We start from the raw sequence: 18,331 nt of genomic DNA, 5'->3' as shown, positions 1-18,331 counted from the left end.
CAACTGTATTCACATTGTGATCTTCTGTGTCATTGGACACAGCTGATCACATGGTAAAAGTTTGCTGTGATTGGCCTTTTACCTCCGTAGGATACAGTGATCACGGAGATCACCGGGTGCGTGCCGCTGGGGGCATGCGTAAGGGCGCGTACTGGGAGGACTTTGTTTCTATTATAAAATGTTGCAAACAGGTAATTTTTCTCCTTCACTGATGTGCGTTGATGAGGCAGCACTGATGGGCACTGATGAGGTGGCACGGATAGGCAGCACTAATGGGTACTGATAGGCTGCACTGATGAGGTGGCACTGATGAGGCGGCACTGGTGGGCATTGATGAGGAGACACTGATGATGCTACACTGATATGCTGCAATGATGGGCACTGATGGGCAAGGATAGATGGCACTGATGGGCACCGATGGGTGGCACTGACTGACAGCACTAACTGGTGGCACTGACTGATGGCACTGCTGGGCACTAATGGGTGGCACTGCTGGGCACTAGTGGGAGGCACTGCTGGGCAATGATGGGTGGCACTGCTGGGCACTGATAGGTGGCACTGCTGGGCACTTGTGGGAGGCACTGCTGTGCACTTGTGGGAGACACTGATGGGTACTGATGGGTGGCACTTTTGGGCACTGATCATCAGGACACTGATGATCAGTGCCCTGATGATTGGTGCAAATGTCCTCTGTGTCATTTGCTGATTATCGGCAGTACTGGCAACTGTAACCGATAACTGGCAACTGTATTTATACTGTGATCTGCTGTGTCATTGTAAGTGTACAATCCAAACGCACACGTTTCTGCTTTAAAAATGGCTGTGTGTATAAGTGGGTGCTGCAGCGGCAGAATCAGCAAGGGAGGATGTCACCAGCACACCGAGGATCACCAATATGGGTCCAAAAGTTTTAATGAATGATTACATAGTTACAGCAAGGCAATGTTTCGGAGTCTCGCAGGATCCCTTCATCAGGCATGTTACATGCCTGATGAAGGGGTCCTGCGAGACTCCGAAATGTTGCCTTGCTGCAACTATTTAATCATTCATTAAAACTTTTGGACCCATATTGGTGATCCTCGGTGTGCTGGTGACATCCTCCCTTGCTGCTGTGTCATTGGACATAGCTGATCACCAAGTTTAAAAGGCTGCTGTGATTGGCCTTTTACCTCATTATTTGATCAGCTGTGTCCGTAGGACACAGTGATCACGGAGATCACCGGGTGCGCACTGCTGGGCGCGTTCTAGGAGAATGTCATATGACGCCCTCCCAGAATTGGACAACCACGCTGTAGCCATCATTCGGGTTGGCAAATGGTTAAGTCACAGGGATTCAAAATTCCTGGACCACTAAGGTAGCATGCTGGTGTCTGACAGCAGAGGATTGCGGGACTCCAGTACTGAAGGGGGTACAGAGAAAGGTCATCTTACAGATTTTCTGTAAAAGTGAACTTAAACTTTAAAGATCATGTAAGGAGGTGAGGGGTGGAGGAGCTGGGTCATCACAGACAGTAATTAGAAACTCCTAGAGGAGGAGAAGGCTTTGATGTGATAGGATGGAGAGGGAAATGTGTCTGTGCAATTTTTTTGGACTACTAATGTGACCTATTTCTTCTCCTCCTACGTAAGGTGCATTGGCCCTGTAGTTGACTTCCTTCTGGCCTTCATTTGGTCAACTTTAGGCTGCTTTTGCAATCTCTTAGACTTATGCCAGAACAGTGATAGGTCATCAAATACTGGTCTTGTCATATGAAGGAAAAGGGATGTGCGTCACACGCTTGCTAATACTTGGACACAATGGGAATATCACTTTGCCTCCACAGGCGGACAGGGATGATTAATTAAAGTAACAATATTAATCATGTTGGTAATTTTTATCTCAATATCTGGCTCCAAAGCAAAAAGTAGTCTTTTTTCTGTGTCTGCAGACTGGTTATAATTATTTAGATTGCCCATGCCTAGAGTTAATTACTTTGTAACATTAGAGCACAGTGGAAAGGCGTCACTTTAATTAGTGATCAACTACATATCAAGTCCCTCTTTGGTTAGTAACAGATTATCTCAAATTGTCATCTTTCTACACCGTCATACCTATACAGCCAAGCAATATTCACTATTTACACACATGCATTCATAATATAGCTAGAAACTAAGCAGATTAATGTATATGTAGCAGTACCACCTTAGGTGTCGCTAAAAAATTTTGGTCCCCTATAGTCCTGCACAGCCAGGCATCACTCATCTTCACAAAAGCTTGCATCCAGAGTCAGAAATCAATCCTTGAGCTTTTGTTTTGTTATTTTATTTAGGGGATTTTGAACTGGTATAGGGTTAGGGGTGTACAGGATGCCCAAGGGTACCGATAACTGAGGACAACTTTCTGGAACTATTTACAAGCCTTCTCTGCAGCAGAGTCTCTGTTGGAGAGCTAGGCAGTGTCTCCTTACTGTAACACCCAAGACCCTAGATGAACTTCTCTTCACCCAGCAATCTGGAGGTGTCCCTGAACAGAGGATCTGGTTCCTGCCACAAAGATAAACAGTCACTGGTAGGTGGCTAACCTGGTTTTCCACCAGTGTGCTCCTTCCCTTTTCTTCCCAGGGGGTATAGACATACTCTCTCAGATCCTCTCCTGTACCACTTGGTGGCTGCTACCAGGCCTATCAGCTGGGCTTTTCCATGCTGGTGGTCCTCTCTTAGGGGGCCAGCAAGTTAATTATTTATTTCAGGTACTTATATAGCACCATCAATTTACACAGCACTTTACATATACTGTATATTGTATATTCACATTGGTCCCTAACCCTCAAGGGGTGTACAATCTAAGGTCCCTAACTCACATTCATACATATACTAGGGCCATTTTAGACAGGAGCCAATTAACCTACCAGCATGTCTTTGGAGTGTAGGAGGAAACCAGAGTACCTGGAGAAAACCCAGGCAGGCACATGGAGAACATGCAAACTCCAGGCAGGTGGTGCCGTGGTTGGGATGTGAACCAGCAACCCTAGTACTGCCAGGCAGACATGCTAACCACTTAGCCACTGTGTAACCCTTAGTTTTCCTCCTTTACAGCTCCTGGCCTGCAGATAAGCTCCATCCCACTAGGCCTCCTCACAGCCTCCTACTCTCAGCCTCACATCTTCCACCCAAACTGTCCCTCCAACTCTCCTGCAACTGAGCAGGCTCCAACATTTTTAAGGGTGTCCAGCCCCTTGCTAACCTCTTGTTGGCGATTGCCTAGGACCCCTCAAGAGTGCAGCCAGCCACTCCTCAGATCCACCCACTGCCTCTAGAGCTTTCCTCCAAAAGCCCCAGAGCAGGGGGAAATTATAGAGGGGCTGGCCTGCAGAGCCTCTCAGCCCTGACCACAATTTGACCCCTCTCTGGCTATTACACCAGGGCGTCTGCTCAGCCCCTGTCTAACTAGGAGTGTGTTACATATATGAACGAGGTTAGGTCTATATATCTTAGATCATAAGCTCTAATGAGCAAGGCCCTCTGTTTCCTCTTGTAACATTTTGTATTGTAACTGTAATGTCAACCTTCATTTTGTAAAGCACTGCACAAACTGTTGGCGCTATATAAATCCTGTGTAATAATATTAACTATATATATATATAAAAAAACATTAGATGCAACAAATGAGAGTTGCCACTCATCAACCCTTACCTATAGAAAACTATTGTTTGTATATTGCAATGTATGGTCAATTTTCACAATCGCAATTTTAGTGAGCAGCACAGTGGCTAAATGGTTAGCACTTCCACCTAGCAGTACTAGGATCACTGGTTCAAATCTCAACCACAGCACCACCTGCTTGCAGGTTTGCATGTTCTCCCTGTGACTGTGTGGGTTTCCTCTGGTTTCCTCACACACTCCAAAGACATGCTGGTAGGTTAATTGGCTCCTGTCTAAATTGTGCTGTGTATGTATGAATGTGAGTTAGGGACCTTAGATTATACATTCCTTGAGGATTAGGGACTGATGTGAATGTACAATATATGTGTGTAAAGCGCTGTGTAAATTGACAGCGCTATATAAGTACCTGAAATAAATAGTTTATTGCATCATATTGAGATAACTGGCCCATGGTGCACATTTTCTTTGCTGTTGCATTGTTTTAGTAAATGAGCAAACAGCAACAGATGTTTATGAAAAATCAAAAAATCTTACACCCCTGAAAAGGGGTTAATTCAGGCAAGCATCTGCAAACACAAAGTCAGATAATTTGGTATGCTGGGCTAACTCATCCATTTAGGAACTGATCGATAGGGTAATTACTATCTGTTGAGTCTAGAAGTGTCCATTTAGTGGGAGATGTCATAGAGATGACCCTTTTCTAAGCATTTCCTGTGACTAAATCTCCTGCTTTCATTTCATGAAAGACATTCCATATCATTTTGTAAGATTAGTTAAGCAGGTTGTAGTGTGGACAGTGCAGTGAGACGTGCAGAACCTGACTTGCTATCCGCTGTAACCTCATTTTATAACACAGGGATTATCTAGATAAACAGCCAATGTCTGCATCTTCAGGGGAATATGTTGTAAACCCTTTAACTCCTGTGCATCCAGAATACACTCTTTAGAAAGGAAACTTATTTAACCAGCAATTTGTATGTGATTTACAAATTGCAAAATTACCATTGTTGCTACTCATAAATGTATAGATTATCCAGTGCTTGACCAAAACCGCTAATAATGTTATTGTAATTGGTGTAGCACTACCCCATTAGGAGTCACTAGAAATTTGGGTCCCCCTATAATCCTGCACAGCCAGGCAACATGCATTCTTCACAGACTTGCATCCAGGAGACATTGATCATTCTTCGAGCTTGTTTTTATTAAGTGGTAAATAATTTGGATAGGGTAAGGTTGTATGGGATGTCCAAGGGAACTGCAAATGAGGGCAACTTCCTGGAACTACATATATGTCTCTCCAGCCTCTCCTGGTGTACCACCCCAGACCCCAGATAATCCTCCTCTAACCAGCTGTCTCAAAGAATCCCTGGGCAAGGGAATCCAATGCCTGCCTCTTTAAGAAAAACAGTCCCAGGTAAGGAGTTAATCAGGTTCTCCACCAGAGTGTTCCTTTCCTGTTTACCAGGCCCAGAGGGTGTAGGATTACTCACTTAGTCCTGTTCCTATGAGCTGGTGGGTTGGCAGCTGCTTTCAGGCCTTCCGCTGGGCTAGCTCCTTTCCTGCTGTACAGGTGGCCCTCACTCTGGTGGCCGATGAGGTCTGAGCTTTCTTCCTCTGCAGCACCACTGCCTGGAGGTAGACCCCTTCCGAACTAGGCCCCCTTCCAGGCTCCTGCACCTCAGCCTTCTCACTCCATCTTCCATCCAAACTGTCACACTTAAGGGCTGCCCTAACCCCAGAAGTTAAAAGAAACTTGGTTTCTCTATGGTTCTCTTGGTCCCCAGGAGCAGCGTTCTGGTTGGCTATGTTGCATCCAGGTGATCCTGGTAGCCATCTTGAGTAACGCAGTGTTTTTAAGTCCCTGCCCCCAGGTTTAGGCACACATTTGTGAAGTGACTAGTGTAGGGAGAGTTTACCCACCTGTCAAAAACAGCACTAGTGGTAGGGAGAGTTCCAGGCGAGTAGGAAAATCTCAGGGGCTACGTCTGCACATCCGCAAGCTTCCTTTTGGATTGGACTAGCCAGGCTGCATTCCACCTCCCTTGGCAAGCGTTATCTTCAGTTCGGGCCTATGACCACTGACTTTCCACTACACGGACTGTAAGTTCCTGGCCAGGTGAGCTGTTTAACCGTTTGCAAGTTTTACAATATGTAGCACTACCCCCTTAGGAGTCACTGATGTTTTGGGTCCCCCTATAGTCCTGCACAGCCAGGAAACATGAATTTTGCACACAGACATGCATTAAGGAGACAGTAACCAGTTCTTGAGCTTGTATTTTTGGATTTTATTAGGGGAATTCAACTTGGATGGGGTATGAGATGCCCAATGGTAATGGCAACAGAGGACAAATTTTCCTGGAAGTATATACAATTCTTTACAGCAAAATTATTATCTGCAGAGCTAGCCAGCATCTCCTATAGTACCACCCTAGACCCCAGATTCTACTAATCCAGCTGCCTGAAGGAATCCCTGGACAGGGGACCCAGTATCTGCCACTTTTAATAGAAGACAGTTCCTGATAAGCTAATCCAGTATCCCACTGAAATGCTGTCTCCCCTAACTGTCCCAGGGGGTGCAGGTCTACTCACTCAGTACTTCTTCCATGCTGCTGGTGGGTGGGTGGATGCTACCAGGCCTTCTAGCTGGACAGCTCCCTCCCTGTTGCACAGGTGGCCCTCATTCAATGGACCAGTGAAGTCCCAAGCTTTCCTCCGTCCAAGATCCTCCACCTGTAGGTGAGCTCCTCTCCATCTTGCCCCCTCCCAAGCTCCTGTTCTCCAGCCTCACTTCTCCATCCTCCACCTGAACTCTCCTGCTGCTGAGCAGGCTCATCACTCTTAAGGGCTGTTCTGACCCTTTGTCAAGCCTCCTGTTGGGCATTGGCCAGGATCCCTTGAGAGTGCAGACTAGCCACTCCTTACCTCAGCTCACTGCTTCTAGAACTTTCTCCAAAATTCTAGTGCAGGGGGAAGTCACAGAGAGCCAGTCTGTAGAGCCTCTCAGCTCTGACCCAAGTTTGACCCTGCTAGCTATAACACCCAGGCTGCTACTCAGCCCTCCACGTTTACTATTTGTGATCTAGCTCCCCATAGCTATCTAGGATTGTGCTACAAATACATCCATTACTGAACTCCAGGCCTCTGTGTGATTACTGCCACTGCAACATGCTACACCTACCCAATACACACCTCAACTATTAAGCCAAGACTCTTACTGGGTCCACCATAGCTAAAAGAAGACTTAAGATGGATTGAGCCTTTAATTACAGTAATTTTAAATCTGACTGGTTGCTCTAGATTACTACATTTTGTATATAAATCTTACTATTTTGTGCTATCTTACTGAATAAACTAGATGAAGATGAATCTGGATGAATCAGCTTTTTTAAGTTATTAAAGAGCATCCTCTGAAAAATACATATTTGTATTTTATTTGTTTATTTGTTCATTTGTTCATCCATTCATTTTGCTTCTTCATAATAACTTCCTTTCATATAATTTCCTTGCAGTCTTGGCAATCCAAGGCAGTCCCTCAACGAAGAGCTAAGTCTCGTGGAAAAGAGACGCATTTTAAGAAGATTTGAAAAAAAAATCCTTTGGGTTTAAGGATCTATAAACAAAATATGACTGCACAGCGCTGAAATTTTAAATTTCAAACGCTGCACACGGTTTGTCGGATGATCTGCACTGTATTATGAGAAAACGACATTCACACAAACCTTTTTATGTCAAACCTGCGGCAAAACAACATTAAGATGCAAAATATGACAGAGAAATACGGAAAACTGTTTTTTTTTTGTAAAAAAGCGAAGCTAGAAAACACTGGGTGTTTTTTCTTTAAAGATTATGAAAATAAAGATTGGTATTGGAATCCAAACTGTAAATAGGAGAACAAATGCTTCAGACTGTTGAATGTACACTGAATAAAATTTGGCTTCTTCCCATTATGACTTGGAATGTGGTTTGGAAATGGAAAAAAATAATCACGTAAATTTGATATATGATGCACATGGTGGGGTTTTGGGGGACCTTGAAAGGTATGGAACTGTGTTCTTTAAAAAACTCAATTGCCAGACCAGATCATTTCAACAACAATTTTCCCATAAGATTAGATGTACATTTAGGTTATTTTATGCATGATAGTCACTGGTAAAAACTTCCTTTATGTTGACATTATGTTTGCCATCCACACTCATTTGCCAAGAGCAGTCCCGGAAAAACAAGAGTCCCAAATATGTCCCCAGTGGCAGTGATTTATGCAGAGTGGCAGTGCAGTGTGGAGGATGCTAGAACAGCCTCGGGACTGAATTATAGTCCCAACTCCAGTACAACCTGGGTCAACCATTGCCCGTGTTGTAACTTTTCAATGGCCCTCCCTTGTGCCCTCACTGGCTCCTCCTCTTCCATGCTATGTAAATCACAAGACCCCAAGAGTTTGGGTTATTTTCCTTCACCCCCATGGATGGAGCACAGGAGATAGGTTCAGTAAAGAGGCTGGAAGACAGGGAGTTGAGGCAGACATGGTACCCACCCTAGGCTCTCCCAGTGACCCTTGATGCTTGACCTGTTTTGCACTGACTTATCCCTGTTTATATCCCTACTATCTGGACACTTGTCAGCCCTTTCTATAGACATATCAGTGGTGTACGGCTCCAGGGAGAGCTTTTAAGAAGAGCCTGGGGCTGGTTCCAGGCTGCCCAGGCTGATCTTTTGTGCTGTTACAGTGCCATATGTCAGTGCTGCCTGTGTGCACTGCACATTCCTTCACATTGTTCAGTGTCACCGCTCAGACCGCATGTCTCTCCATGGCAAAATATATCTCTTCTGAGGGATGGCAGATCTGCTGAATGCTGTGCAATAATGTGTTTGGAGACGAGATGTGGGGTACATTAGAGGTGTTTCTGAGCACTTATTGGTTATTGGCAGACCCCTAATTGCAATTGATACCACCCATCTCTTATTTATTTTATTTATTTCAGGTACTTATATAGCGCGGTTAATTTACGCAGCACTTTACATATATATTGTACATTCACATCAGTCCCTAACCCTCAAGGGGTGTACAATCTAAGGTCCCTAACTTACATTCATACATACACATACGAGGGCCAATTTAGACAGGATCCAATTAACCTACCAGCATGTCTTTGGAGTGTAGAAGGAAACTGGAGTAGCCGGAGGAAACCCACGCAGGCACAGGGAGAACATGCAAACTCCAGGCAGGTGGTGCTGTGGTTGGAATTCAAACCAACAACCCCAGTACTGCCAGGCGGAAGTGCTAACCATTTAGCCACTGTGCTGCCCGATCTCTTATCCTATACTGCATGTTTTTAAGTGACTGTTTGCTGTAAGAGATCAATTGGCTTGATGGAGGAGGTGTATAGCAATCGTAGGGATTCTGCTTGGCAGGATACCCCTGGACTGCAGTTTACAAATGCCACTTTAATCTGATCATCCATTGAAGCTTTTCTCAATGGGCTTGTTGGAAGAGACTACAATTGAAAATTACATAAATGCACAAGCTATTTTACTCTCACACTACAAGTTGTACATCATGAAGCAGCACCCACTTTATTGTGTGCAGGGGCGGACTGACCATTCGAGAACTCAGGCACTGCCTGAGGGCCCGGGGTCAGTAAGGGGCCCCATGAAATGCCCCTGGTACCTTTTGTAGGCTTTTTTTTTAGTGTGGGCAAGGACACAGGGGCCCCATGATCTCCTATTGCCCGGGGGCCCCATGAGTTGTCAGTCCGCCCCTGATTGTGTGCTACATTTTTCTTCATATTATACATATCTTAGTGCCTCTTGTTTTAAATCTGTTTATTTCATCTTTATACCCTGAATCCCTGCCTCTTCTTCCAAAAGTCTGTGACCGATTGTCTGAGGACATTTTTTAAAATGGGGGCTATCCTGGCATCATAAGATACAGGTTCTGAAGCAGTGGTGGACTGACAACTCATGGGGTCCCCGGGCAATAGGGGATCATGGGGCCCCTGTGTCCTTGCCCACACTCAAATAACACCAAAAAAAGCCTATAAAAATGTACCAGGGGAATTTCATGGGGCCCCCGGGCCCTTGAATGCTCGAATGGCCAGTCCGCCCCTGTTCTGAAGTGACAACTGACCATGACCCATAGCTCTAGACCAAGACCTGCTCTTGCACTATAAATTCTTGTTTCGTCATCTCTTTGCTCTGCATGGAGATAGCTTGTAGGCAGATGCAGTCTATACTCCCTTCTGTAAGTGGGTGTGAGGAACTTAGTTCCTCTATGACTTCCTGCCATCATCATGGGAACAGCTGTCTAATTAGATGCTAGTGCCCTGATTGACCTCAGTGGCCATACTTGGTAAGGGCAGTGCATATTTAAAACACTAGCTCCCAGGGTTGGCATGCATTTTGTGAGTGGTTAGTATAGGGACAGGCTCCCCAACTGTTAGGGAGAGTGCTGAGAGTTAGGGAGAGCTTATGAAGGAGTAGGGACAGTATAGGATCTATGCTTCCCATTTGGCTGTTGACCGGCTTAGCCGCATTCCAGTTCCTTGTTGCAGAAGCCGTCAGCATCATCCAAAGTGGATCCGGATGGCTGTGCTCACCCGTCAGGCCTAGTTGTACCTTGTTGGGACTTTTTGCAATACACTGTTCTTGTGCACATCGGCCTGTGTGTGATCACTACTCACTGACCCACCATGCTGCTGGACTTTTTTGTTCACAAATGGTGAACACTTGTAATAAACATGGACTCACAAATGTATCCATGTTCTGCATATTCTTGTATGCCTACTTCTGCTAACACAGACGTATCTACAGTATTTGTTGATTATTGACCACATGGATCTCTGTAATGACCTTGTTCTTTTATGATGCTATTGGCCTCACATTTTTGAACCCCCCCCCCAAAAAAAAAGGTTGGGGACAACTTTTTGTGGCCATGGTCAGGGGTGTATTTACCACAATGCAAACAAGGCATTTGCCTAGGGTGGCATTTTTCAGGGGGGCAGCACCGCTCCCCTTGAAGAAGGGACAGAAGAAGGGACACATGCGGCATGGGGACAAGGTGGGATCTGAGAGAGGCTGTGGGCTGCTTGATTCTCGTTCCCGGAGATGTCCACAGCTATGAAGATGAGTGTCTTCCTCTCTCTCGCTGGGGGGGGGAGTGGTTGGTGTATGGCGGCAATGGTAGTGGAAAGCTCTCTCAGGTGGAGGACAGGGGTGTTGTTGGTCAATGTCAGGCTCTCTCCAGGGGGGGCGAATTATGTGTTGCCTAGGGCAGCACAAAACCTTAATACACCGCTGGCCATGGCTACAAATTAGACCATGATTTTGAGGGTATGATTAGCAGTGGGTGTGTTTAGTAAGGAAGGCCACAGCACAGGACAGTTGCCCTTTGGTCAACAGGAAGTATAAATCCAGCCCTAATGACAGGTGCTCTTACGGGTTCATCGTTCTTTAGTACACTGCGCATAGCAATATTGATTTAGTCATTAAAGATGTTTCTTGTTAAGCTCAGTTCCACGTATGTTAGGTGCCATTGGCATGAAAGCAGTTAATTCAGCAGCGTCTGGGAGTGTGATTGACATTATCCAGAGCTTCAGACTACTGCTTCCAAGCCTGGTACAATAAACATTAAAGTTAATTTGTGGTGCTCTTTACTTGATGAGTAGTGTGTGCATGGCTGATTCACAGTAGTGCAGTAACCAGACCTCTCACTGTATATAATTTATAATGTTTACATGCTTCCAGAACAATTCTGATTTGCTGCGTGTGTCCCAGATTCTGTGGTTTTAATATTATTCCCCACATTTCAGCACCATCATTACCATTTCATACAAATTATTTTCAGTCTATAATACACATATTGTGTAGGCTGCGTTTGCACTGAAGCTGTTCTATAGACAAAGTCTATGTAACTATACGCCAATCAGGTCATTTTCTGATTCCTTCAAATACCAGAGATAAACAAAAATTGGGAGAAGACTGTGCACAAAGCACTTCACTAATTCCATAAATCGCATGTCTTACTCTGTTAGCATGCAGAATAAAGTGTAAATGCATCCCATTTTAATGTTGGATAGAATGTCAAGAGTAAAAAATATCATCAGATTTTTATTTATGTGTTGTAAAGCAAAAAAAAGAGGCCGGAGTGGGCAGTTACATCCGGCTAACCGGGTGGTCGCATCCTCTCTTCACAGAAAATGGGACTTTGTATGTGCCAGATAGCAGAGAAAAAATAAATCTACCATAAAATACTAGAAAATAAAAACTATGCATTTTTTTGGTTCATCATTTAAAAGTAAAGACACACTTAGCATATTTAAAACCAAAATGGTCTCTAGAGATAACATCAACATGTGGTTTGGAATCATATCGCAAAGAAACATGATGAGTGTGTAGGATCGACGGTACGTTTTGCTATAATTGCTTCTTCAGGATCAACACTTCCGATGAATCACTATAACAATATAAAATATACAATCATAGAATACAAAAAGCTAAAATAGTCAAACATCAACTAAACTGATAGTCACTAATGGTGGACAGAAGTTGGGAGAAACAGAAAACAAACCCACAAAGGGCAAGAGAGACCCCAGGACTGGAAAAAGCAACCCATGGGGGGAGAATCAGGTAGAGGGCCCAAACGAAGAGACGCACTAAGGATACAGGGTGCATACAAAATTATAATTGTATTGTAAAGTGTTTCTTTACTTTTTAAAAATGAAACAATAAAATGCATAGTTTTTTTATTTCTAGTATTTTATTGTAGAATTATTTTTTTCTCTGCTATCTGGTACATACAAACTCTCATCTCCTCTGGAGAGGGGACACGACCACCCAGTTAACCGGATGTGACTGCCCATTCCGGTCTCTTTCTTTTGCTTTATATACAGGCTGGGATGGTGCCTCATCTCAGATATTTAGATTTTGTCCCAGACACATCTCCTTCATTGTAGTTATTATTTATGTGTTGGTTCCCTTTGGGGAGATTTATGTACATCACTCAGGGGCGGACTGACCATTTGGAAACTCGGGCACTGGGTCAGTAGGGGGCCCCATGAGATGCCCCTGGTACCTTTTTCATAGGCTTTTTTGAGTTTGGGCAAGGACACAGGGGCCCCATGATCCCCTATTGTCCGGGGGCCCCATGAGTTGTCAGTCCACCCCTGGCAGCCGTACCACCTGCACAGAAGAATGCGGACCCGCGGGCGGGTGCCATTAATTCTAGTGGCACGTCGCCCGCACTGGAAATCGCAACCGTACTGGAAACTGAGGTTCCAGTGCGGGCTGCGGTTTCCAAAGAAGTGCAGGGACTTCTTTCCTGCGTGTCCCGGGGCACAGGAGTCCGCTCAAATGAATGGGCTCTCGTGGCCACGCAAAACGCGGACCGCAGGAACGCACATATGTGAACCATGAGTTGTCAGTCCACTCCTGCTGAGAACATAGGAAATGTGATCACTTATAAGAAGAGAAAAAAGTGTTTATGTTTTTTTCTTACATCTATACACAAATGTTTTGTCTCCCATTTTTATTTTAATCTGAATCAGTTGTTTTACAAGGTGCGGGATTACATATTATTTTAAGAACTAGTGTGGGGACAGAGGAGACCAGTCAATCCCAGTGAAGAGATAGCCAGCTGGGGTGACCAGTCTTCACAAGAAATGCTGCCTCAAGCATAGTTAGTATACTGATGAACGGGGGGAGAAAGGAGTCGGGAACATGCCAAAGTAAAAAAAGAATGGCAAAGCTGGGTCACTTGCTCCGTTTTATGTTTTTATTTTTGTCCATCCAATTCTGAGATTTACACAGCTCTGATACAGAGCATGGACCTGTTTGGCAGGGCAGGAGACCTGATTTTTTTATACTGCAATTAAATAAGACTTACAGGTCCTGTCCCTCCCACAATCTGTGACTGGACAATGAAAAGAGTAAAAAGCAGACTAATGAGCTAATCTCGTTGTCTCTCTGCTCTCTCACCCTATCACCATGTCCCTTATTAGCACATGAGAATTGCAGCACTGACTGGCTCCATATGCTGCTTCTCCCACTCCCAGATTCAGCTCTTCTGTACAGGGTTTTTTTAAAGCGGCTGATACCAGCTCAAATTCACGCACTTACACCGTATTATTGAATACAGAGCTGTATTAATGTGTGCCTTTTATTTCTGCCATGAGCTCAGCTATAACTAATAACTGATTTTATGGTATCATTGCAGGATTCTATAACAAAGAGATCTGAAAAAGTAGTAAAACAAGAGACCATCCTTTTTATCTCTTGATATTTTGCCACCTTAGGCCAAGACTTATGTGTCCTTCCCATAAATTCAGGCCTACAATTACAAATGGTTAATATGATGATCATTAGTGATTTACTAATGATTCTGGTTCCACTTTTAATATCGGCTCTATAATACGTTTTCAGGGCACATCTCAGATGTATTATAAATGGAAGTGATCTTGACAGGGGATGGAAGATTGCCTTTCTCCTCCGAGAAGGCCCCATGTGACCTCTTCAGACCTTGACACTACATTAGACTTATTGTCCTGAGAGAAGATTCAGTTATGGCACCCAATTCATTTCATATAGTGCTCTGTACTTTATGCTCGTTGGCAGCTAACTTGTAAAATTTTATTAGGAGTCCTTTTTTTGTTTCCTTGATGGAAAACAATTATTCTATCATCAGCTCCAATCCTTGAAATATGAATTGCTTATTTTCTCTTCCTATATAACCAATTAATCAAGCAACAGCGGACAAGTATGTTCACTACCTTGTGTATTTGTACGTGAGCCAACGCAAATGACGTACAGAGCAACAAAGAGGATACAAAAAGTGGACTGTAAATATTACGAACCTTTGAAATTGTAACACATTACCAAAGATCTTTATTTGTGAACAAACAAAGGTCATGGCAAATATATTTTTTCTGCCTATCCTAATTAAAACTGAACTCCAACTGATGAAAAACCCAAATAAATACAGTTTTATATTATTTAAAGAATTATTAAAATTTAATTTGTGTTTAGTTTTGCATAGAGAAGGAAAGATTAGAAGTCCTGTTTTACCTGCTATCCTGGGCTGCATTAAAGAGATTTTCCCTCACCATCACAATGACAAGTTTCATTGGACAAGAAGTGAAGGAAAATCTGAAACAAATACCCCAACTTTATTACTTAAGGTTAAAAAAAGGAATATGAGCACTCCACTCCATCAGCAGAAGCAATACCCATGGCCAAAGGGTAAAAAACTAAATAAATACAGTATGCCACAACAATGTTTATATTGTTGTGCATTGAAGGTATCAGAAGAGCTACGTGTTTCAGGAATCTGCAACCCCTTCATCAAGGTTTTGCTCTTTGGAGACTGATGAAAGGGGAACACCCCCAGAAACGCATCTCTCTTTATTAGCATCTCAGCATCTTCATCAATGTTTGATTCACAGTCCTGATCCTATATTTCTTCCTTGAGACTGATGAAAGGGGAACTCCCCCAGAAACACATCTCTTCATATCGGCATCTCCTGGGCTCCATTAAAGATATTTTCCCTCACCATCACAATCACAAGTTTCATTGGACAAGAAGTGAAGGAAAATCTGAAACAAATACACCAACTTTAATACTTAAGGTTAAAAAAAGGAATATGAGCACTCTACTCCATCAGCAGGAGCAATACCCATGTCCAAAGGGTAAAAAACCTAAATAAATACAGTATACCACAACAACCTTTATATTGTTGTGCATTGAAGGTAGCAGAAGAGCTGCGTATTTCAGGAATCTGCAACCCCTTCATCAAGGTTTTGCTCTTTGGAGACTGATGAAAGGGGAACACCTCCAGAAACGCATCTCTCTTTATCAGCATCTCAGTATCTTCATCAATGTTTGGTTCACAGTCCTGATCGCCTATATTTCTTCCTTGAGACTGATTAAAGGGGAACTCCCCAAGAAACACGTCTCTTGATATCGGCATTTCCTGGGCTCCATTAAAGAGATTTTCCCTCACCATCACAATGACAAGTTTCATTGGACAAGAAGTGAAGGAAACTCTAAAACAAATACACCGACGTTAATACTTGAAATTAAAAAAAGGAATATGAGCACTCCACTCCATCAGCAGGAGCAATACCCATGTCCAAAGGGTAAAAAAACCTAAATAAATACAGTATGCCATAACAATCTTTATATTGTTGTGCATTGAAGGTATCAGAAGAGCTACGTGTTTCAGGAATCTGCAACCCCTTCATCAAGGTTTTGCCCTTTGGAGACTGATGAAAGGAGAACACCCCCAGAAACTCATCTCTCTTTATCGGCATCTCAGCATCTTCATCAATGTTTGGTTGACAATTCTGATCTCCTATATTTGTTCCTTGAGACTGATGAAAGGGGAACTCCCCCAGAAACACGTCTCTTCCTATCGGCATCTCCCATTTATGATATCATCCAGAAGGTGTGTCTACACTAACAACAAATTGTTTATCTCCCTTGTGCACATGGTGCCTTCATTGAGCTGCAGTGTGATTTCCATCCAACCTGCCTGAGCGCCATCCAGTACTCCTGTGCCGAGGAGCGGACTAAGTGTATATTGGCTGCTTATGTACACTACATGTATCACCTCGTCTATGAGTGCATTTTATATTTTTTCAATCAATAAGTTGGTACATTTATCCACTACACTGTGAGCTTTTTGCACTGGATTTATTTTTCCATCTCCTACATCTGTTACACCGGGAATATTTTATAAGTCAAAGCAAAATTCCAGAAACACAACCAGATCCATAGCTCCACTCAAGACTGACCTCTCCTGCACATGGACAACCTGTGTGCTGGCCATCACAGTCCATCTCCACTCTTCATTGAAAATAGAAAAAATATCAGCCGCTCTCCAATTAGCTTTTCTTGCAGTATTTTTAATAATCAATAAACTGACTGCATACAGTGATTTCGCCAATCCAAAACGCATCAAGGAAGGTTGGTTTTGGGTTGGAGACATTACTGTATGCAGTCAATTCATGGATTATTAAAAATACTTCAAGAAGGGCTTCTTGGAGTGCGGCTGATAAAAGTCAAACTCCAGCTTAAATATTTAAAAAATATATATAGCCGAGGCTTAAAAATGAGCTCTCACCGCATTCAACCCTCTTCCAATAAGCTCAGGGCATCAAGGACTTTCCCGGAAGCTGAGGGTATAAAAGACCTGCACTCTGGAGGTAAAGTACCAAGCTACCCTGGGCTCACAAGAGAATTCTGCAGGGAATCTGCCACCAGTCAACATTATTCAGGTTCCCATCCAGTGCCATAGGAAGAAGATGAATAGGAAAACCATGACATCACAGGACCAAAGAAGGAAAAAAAATGGTATGTATACATTTTATTTCAATTAAACGCATTGGAGGGGGAGGGGTTGAGATTTTCTTCAATGCTCCTAAAAATTTCATATTTTTGTGTTTATTATCTATTTTTTATATCGCAAAAACGTATTAAAATAGCCTAGCACTGTAGCTACCAACACAGGGATCTCAGTAATTGGACGAAGTTAATTACACAGACATGGAACATGTATTACCAGCTCATTCGCTCTGTCCCTCTTGGATGAGCCAGGGTACCTGTGTTATTCAAACTGTCAAATCTAATGTGAGCAGGAATCCTACAGAACTCTGTAGGGGCTCAGTCTGTCATCCTAAATCAGCAATGCAGTCCTGGCGACATTCGTAGCGATACAAGCAAGTGCATACACAATCACTCTGCTAGGGAACAGAGATGTCACATTCGCTGGATCTGACACCAGTTAGCTGAAAGGAGACTGAGATATGATCACTAAGCACAGCATCAGTGTATGGGGACACGGTGCATTTCTCCGCATAACGATCCATAAACTACTAGCTAGAACAGCAGCCACTAAAAGTTCATGTTTTCCAATTCTTGACACTGAATCACAGATAAATAAATACAGCCTTACTCAATGAAACAATCTAAAATAGAAATATACTCTTATATGGGAATTCCAGGTTATGCTATGTTTTTATGAAAGAATACAAATATACAAAATATAATAGATATTTATTTAAGGAAATTAAAATGTTAAAAATAGTACAAAAAAAATATAACTACATATCAGAGATGTATTTGTGTTATTTGCAGCGTAAGAACAATCCCTGGATCTTTCTATGAATAACATCCTCTGCCAGACAGTGGTAAAGATTCTGAAGTCGCAAAGGTTGGTAATTACAGGTCTGTGAGCCCTGAGAGGCCAGTAAGCAGGGGGAACAATTAAAAAGTATGCGTTTCTGATAGTTGGCTGCTGTCTATATTATTGAGATGAAGGGGTATCTATCCATACTATTGAGATGAAAGGATATAAAGAGCCAAAATAATTAATAGTGAGAAAGGCTCAAACCACCCACTACACCCACATGGAAGAAGAATATATTTGAAATATATTTTTAAAATATTCTTCCCAAATAGATTGCCATATGTTTGAAATGCTACAATTGTTGTCATATTCAATATATTTCAAAGTCTATGTAAATAAATATATATATATATATACATATATACACATATATATATTATTATTATGCAGGATTTATATAGCGCCAACAGTTTGCTCAGCGCTTTACAATATAATACACACACATATATATATATATATATATATATATATATATACACACATATATATATATATATATATACACACACATA

This window comes from Staurois parvus, unplaced genomic scaffold (assembly GCF_062004578.1).
Source record: "Staurois parvus isolate SC_StPar_1 unplaced genomic scaffold, SC_StPar_1.0 ptg000498l, whole genome shotgun sequence".
NCBI classification, from domain to species: Eukaryota; Metazoa; Chordata; class Amphibia; order Anura; family Ranidae; genus Staurois; species Staurois parvus.
This window is presented reverse-complemented; position numbering follows the sequence as displayed.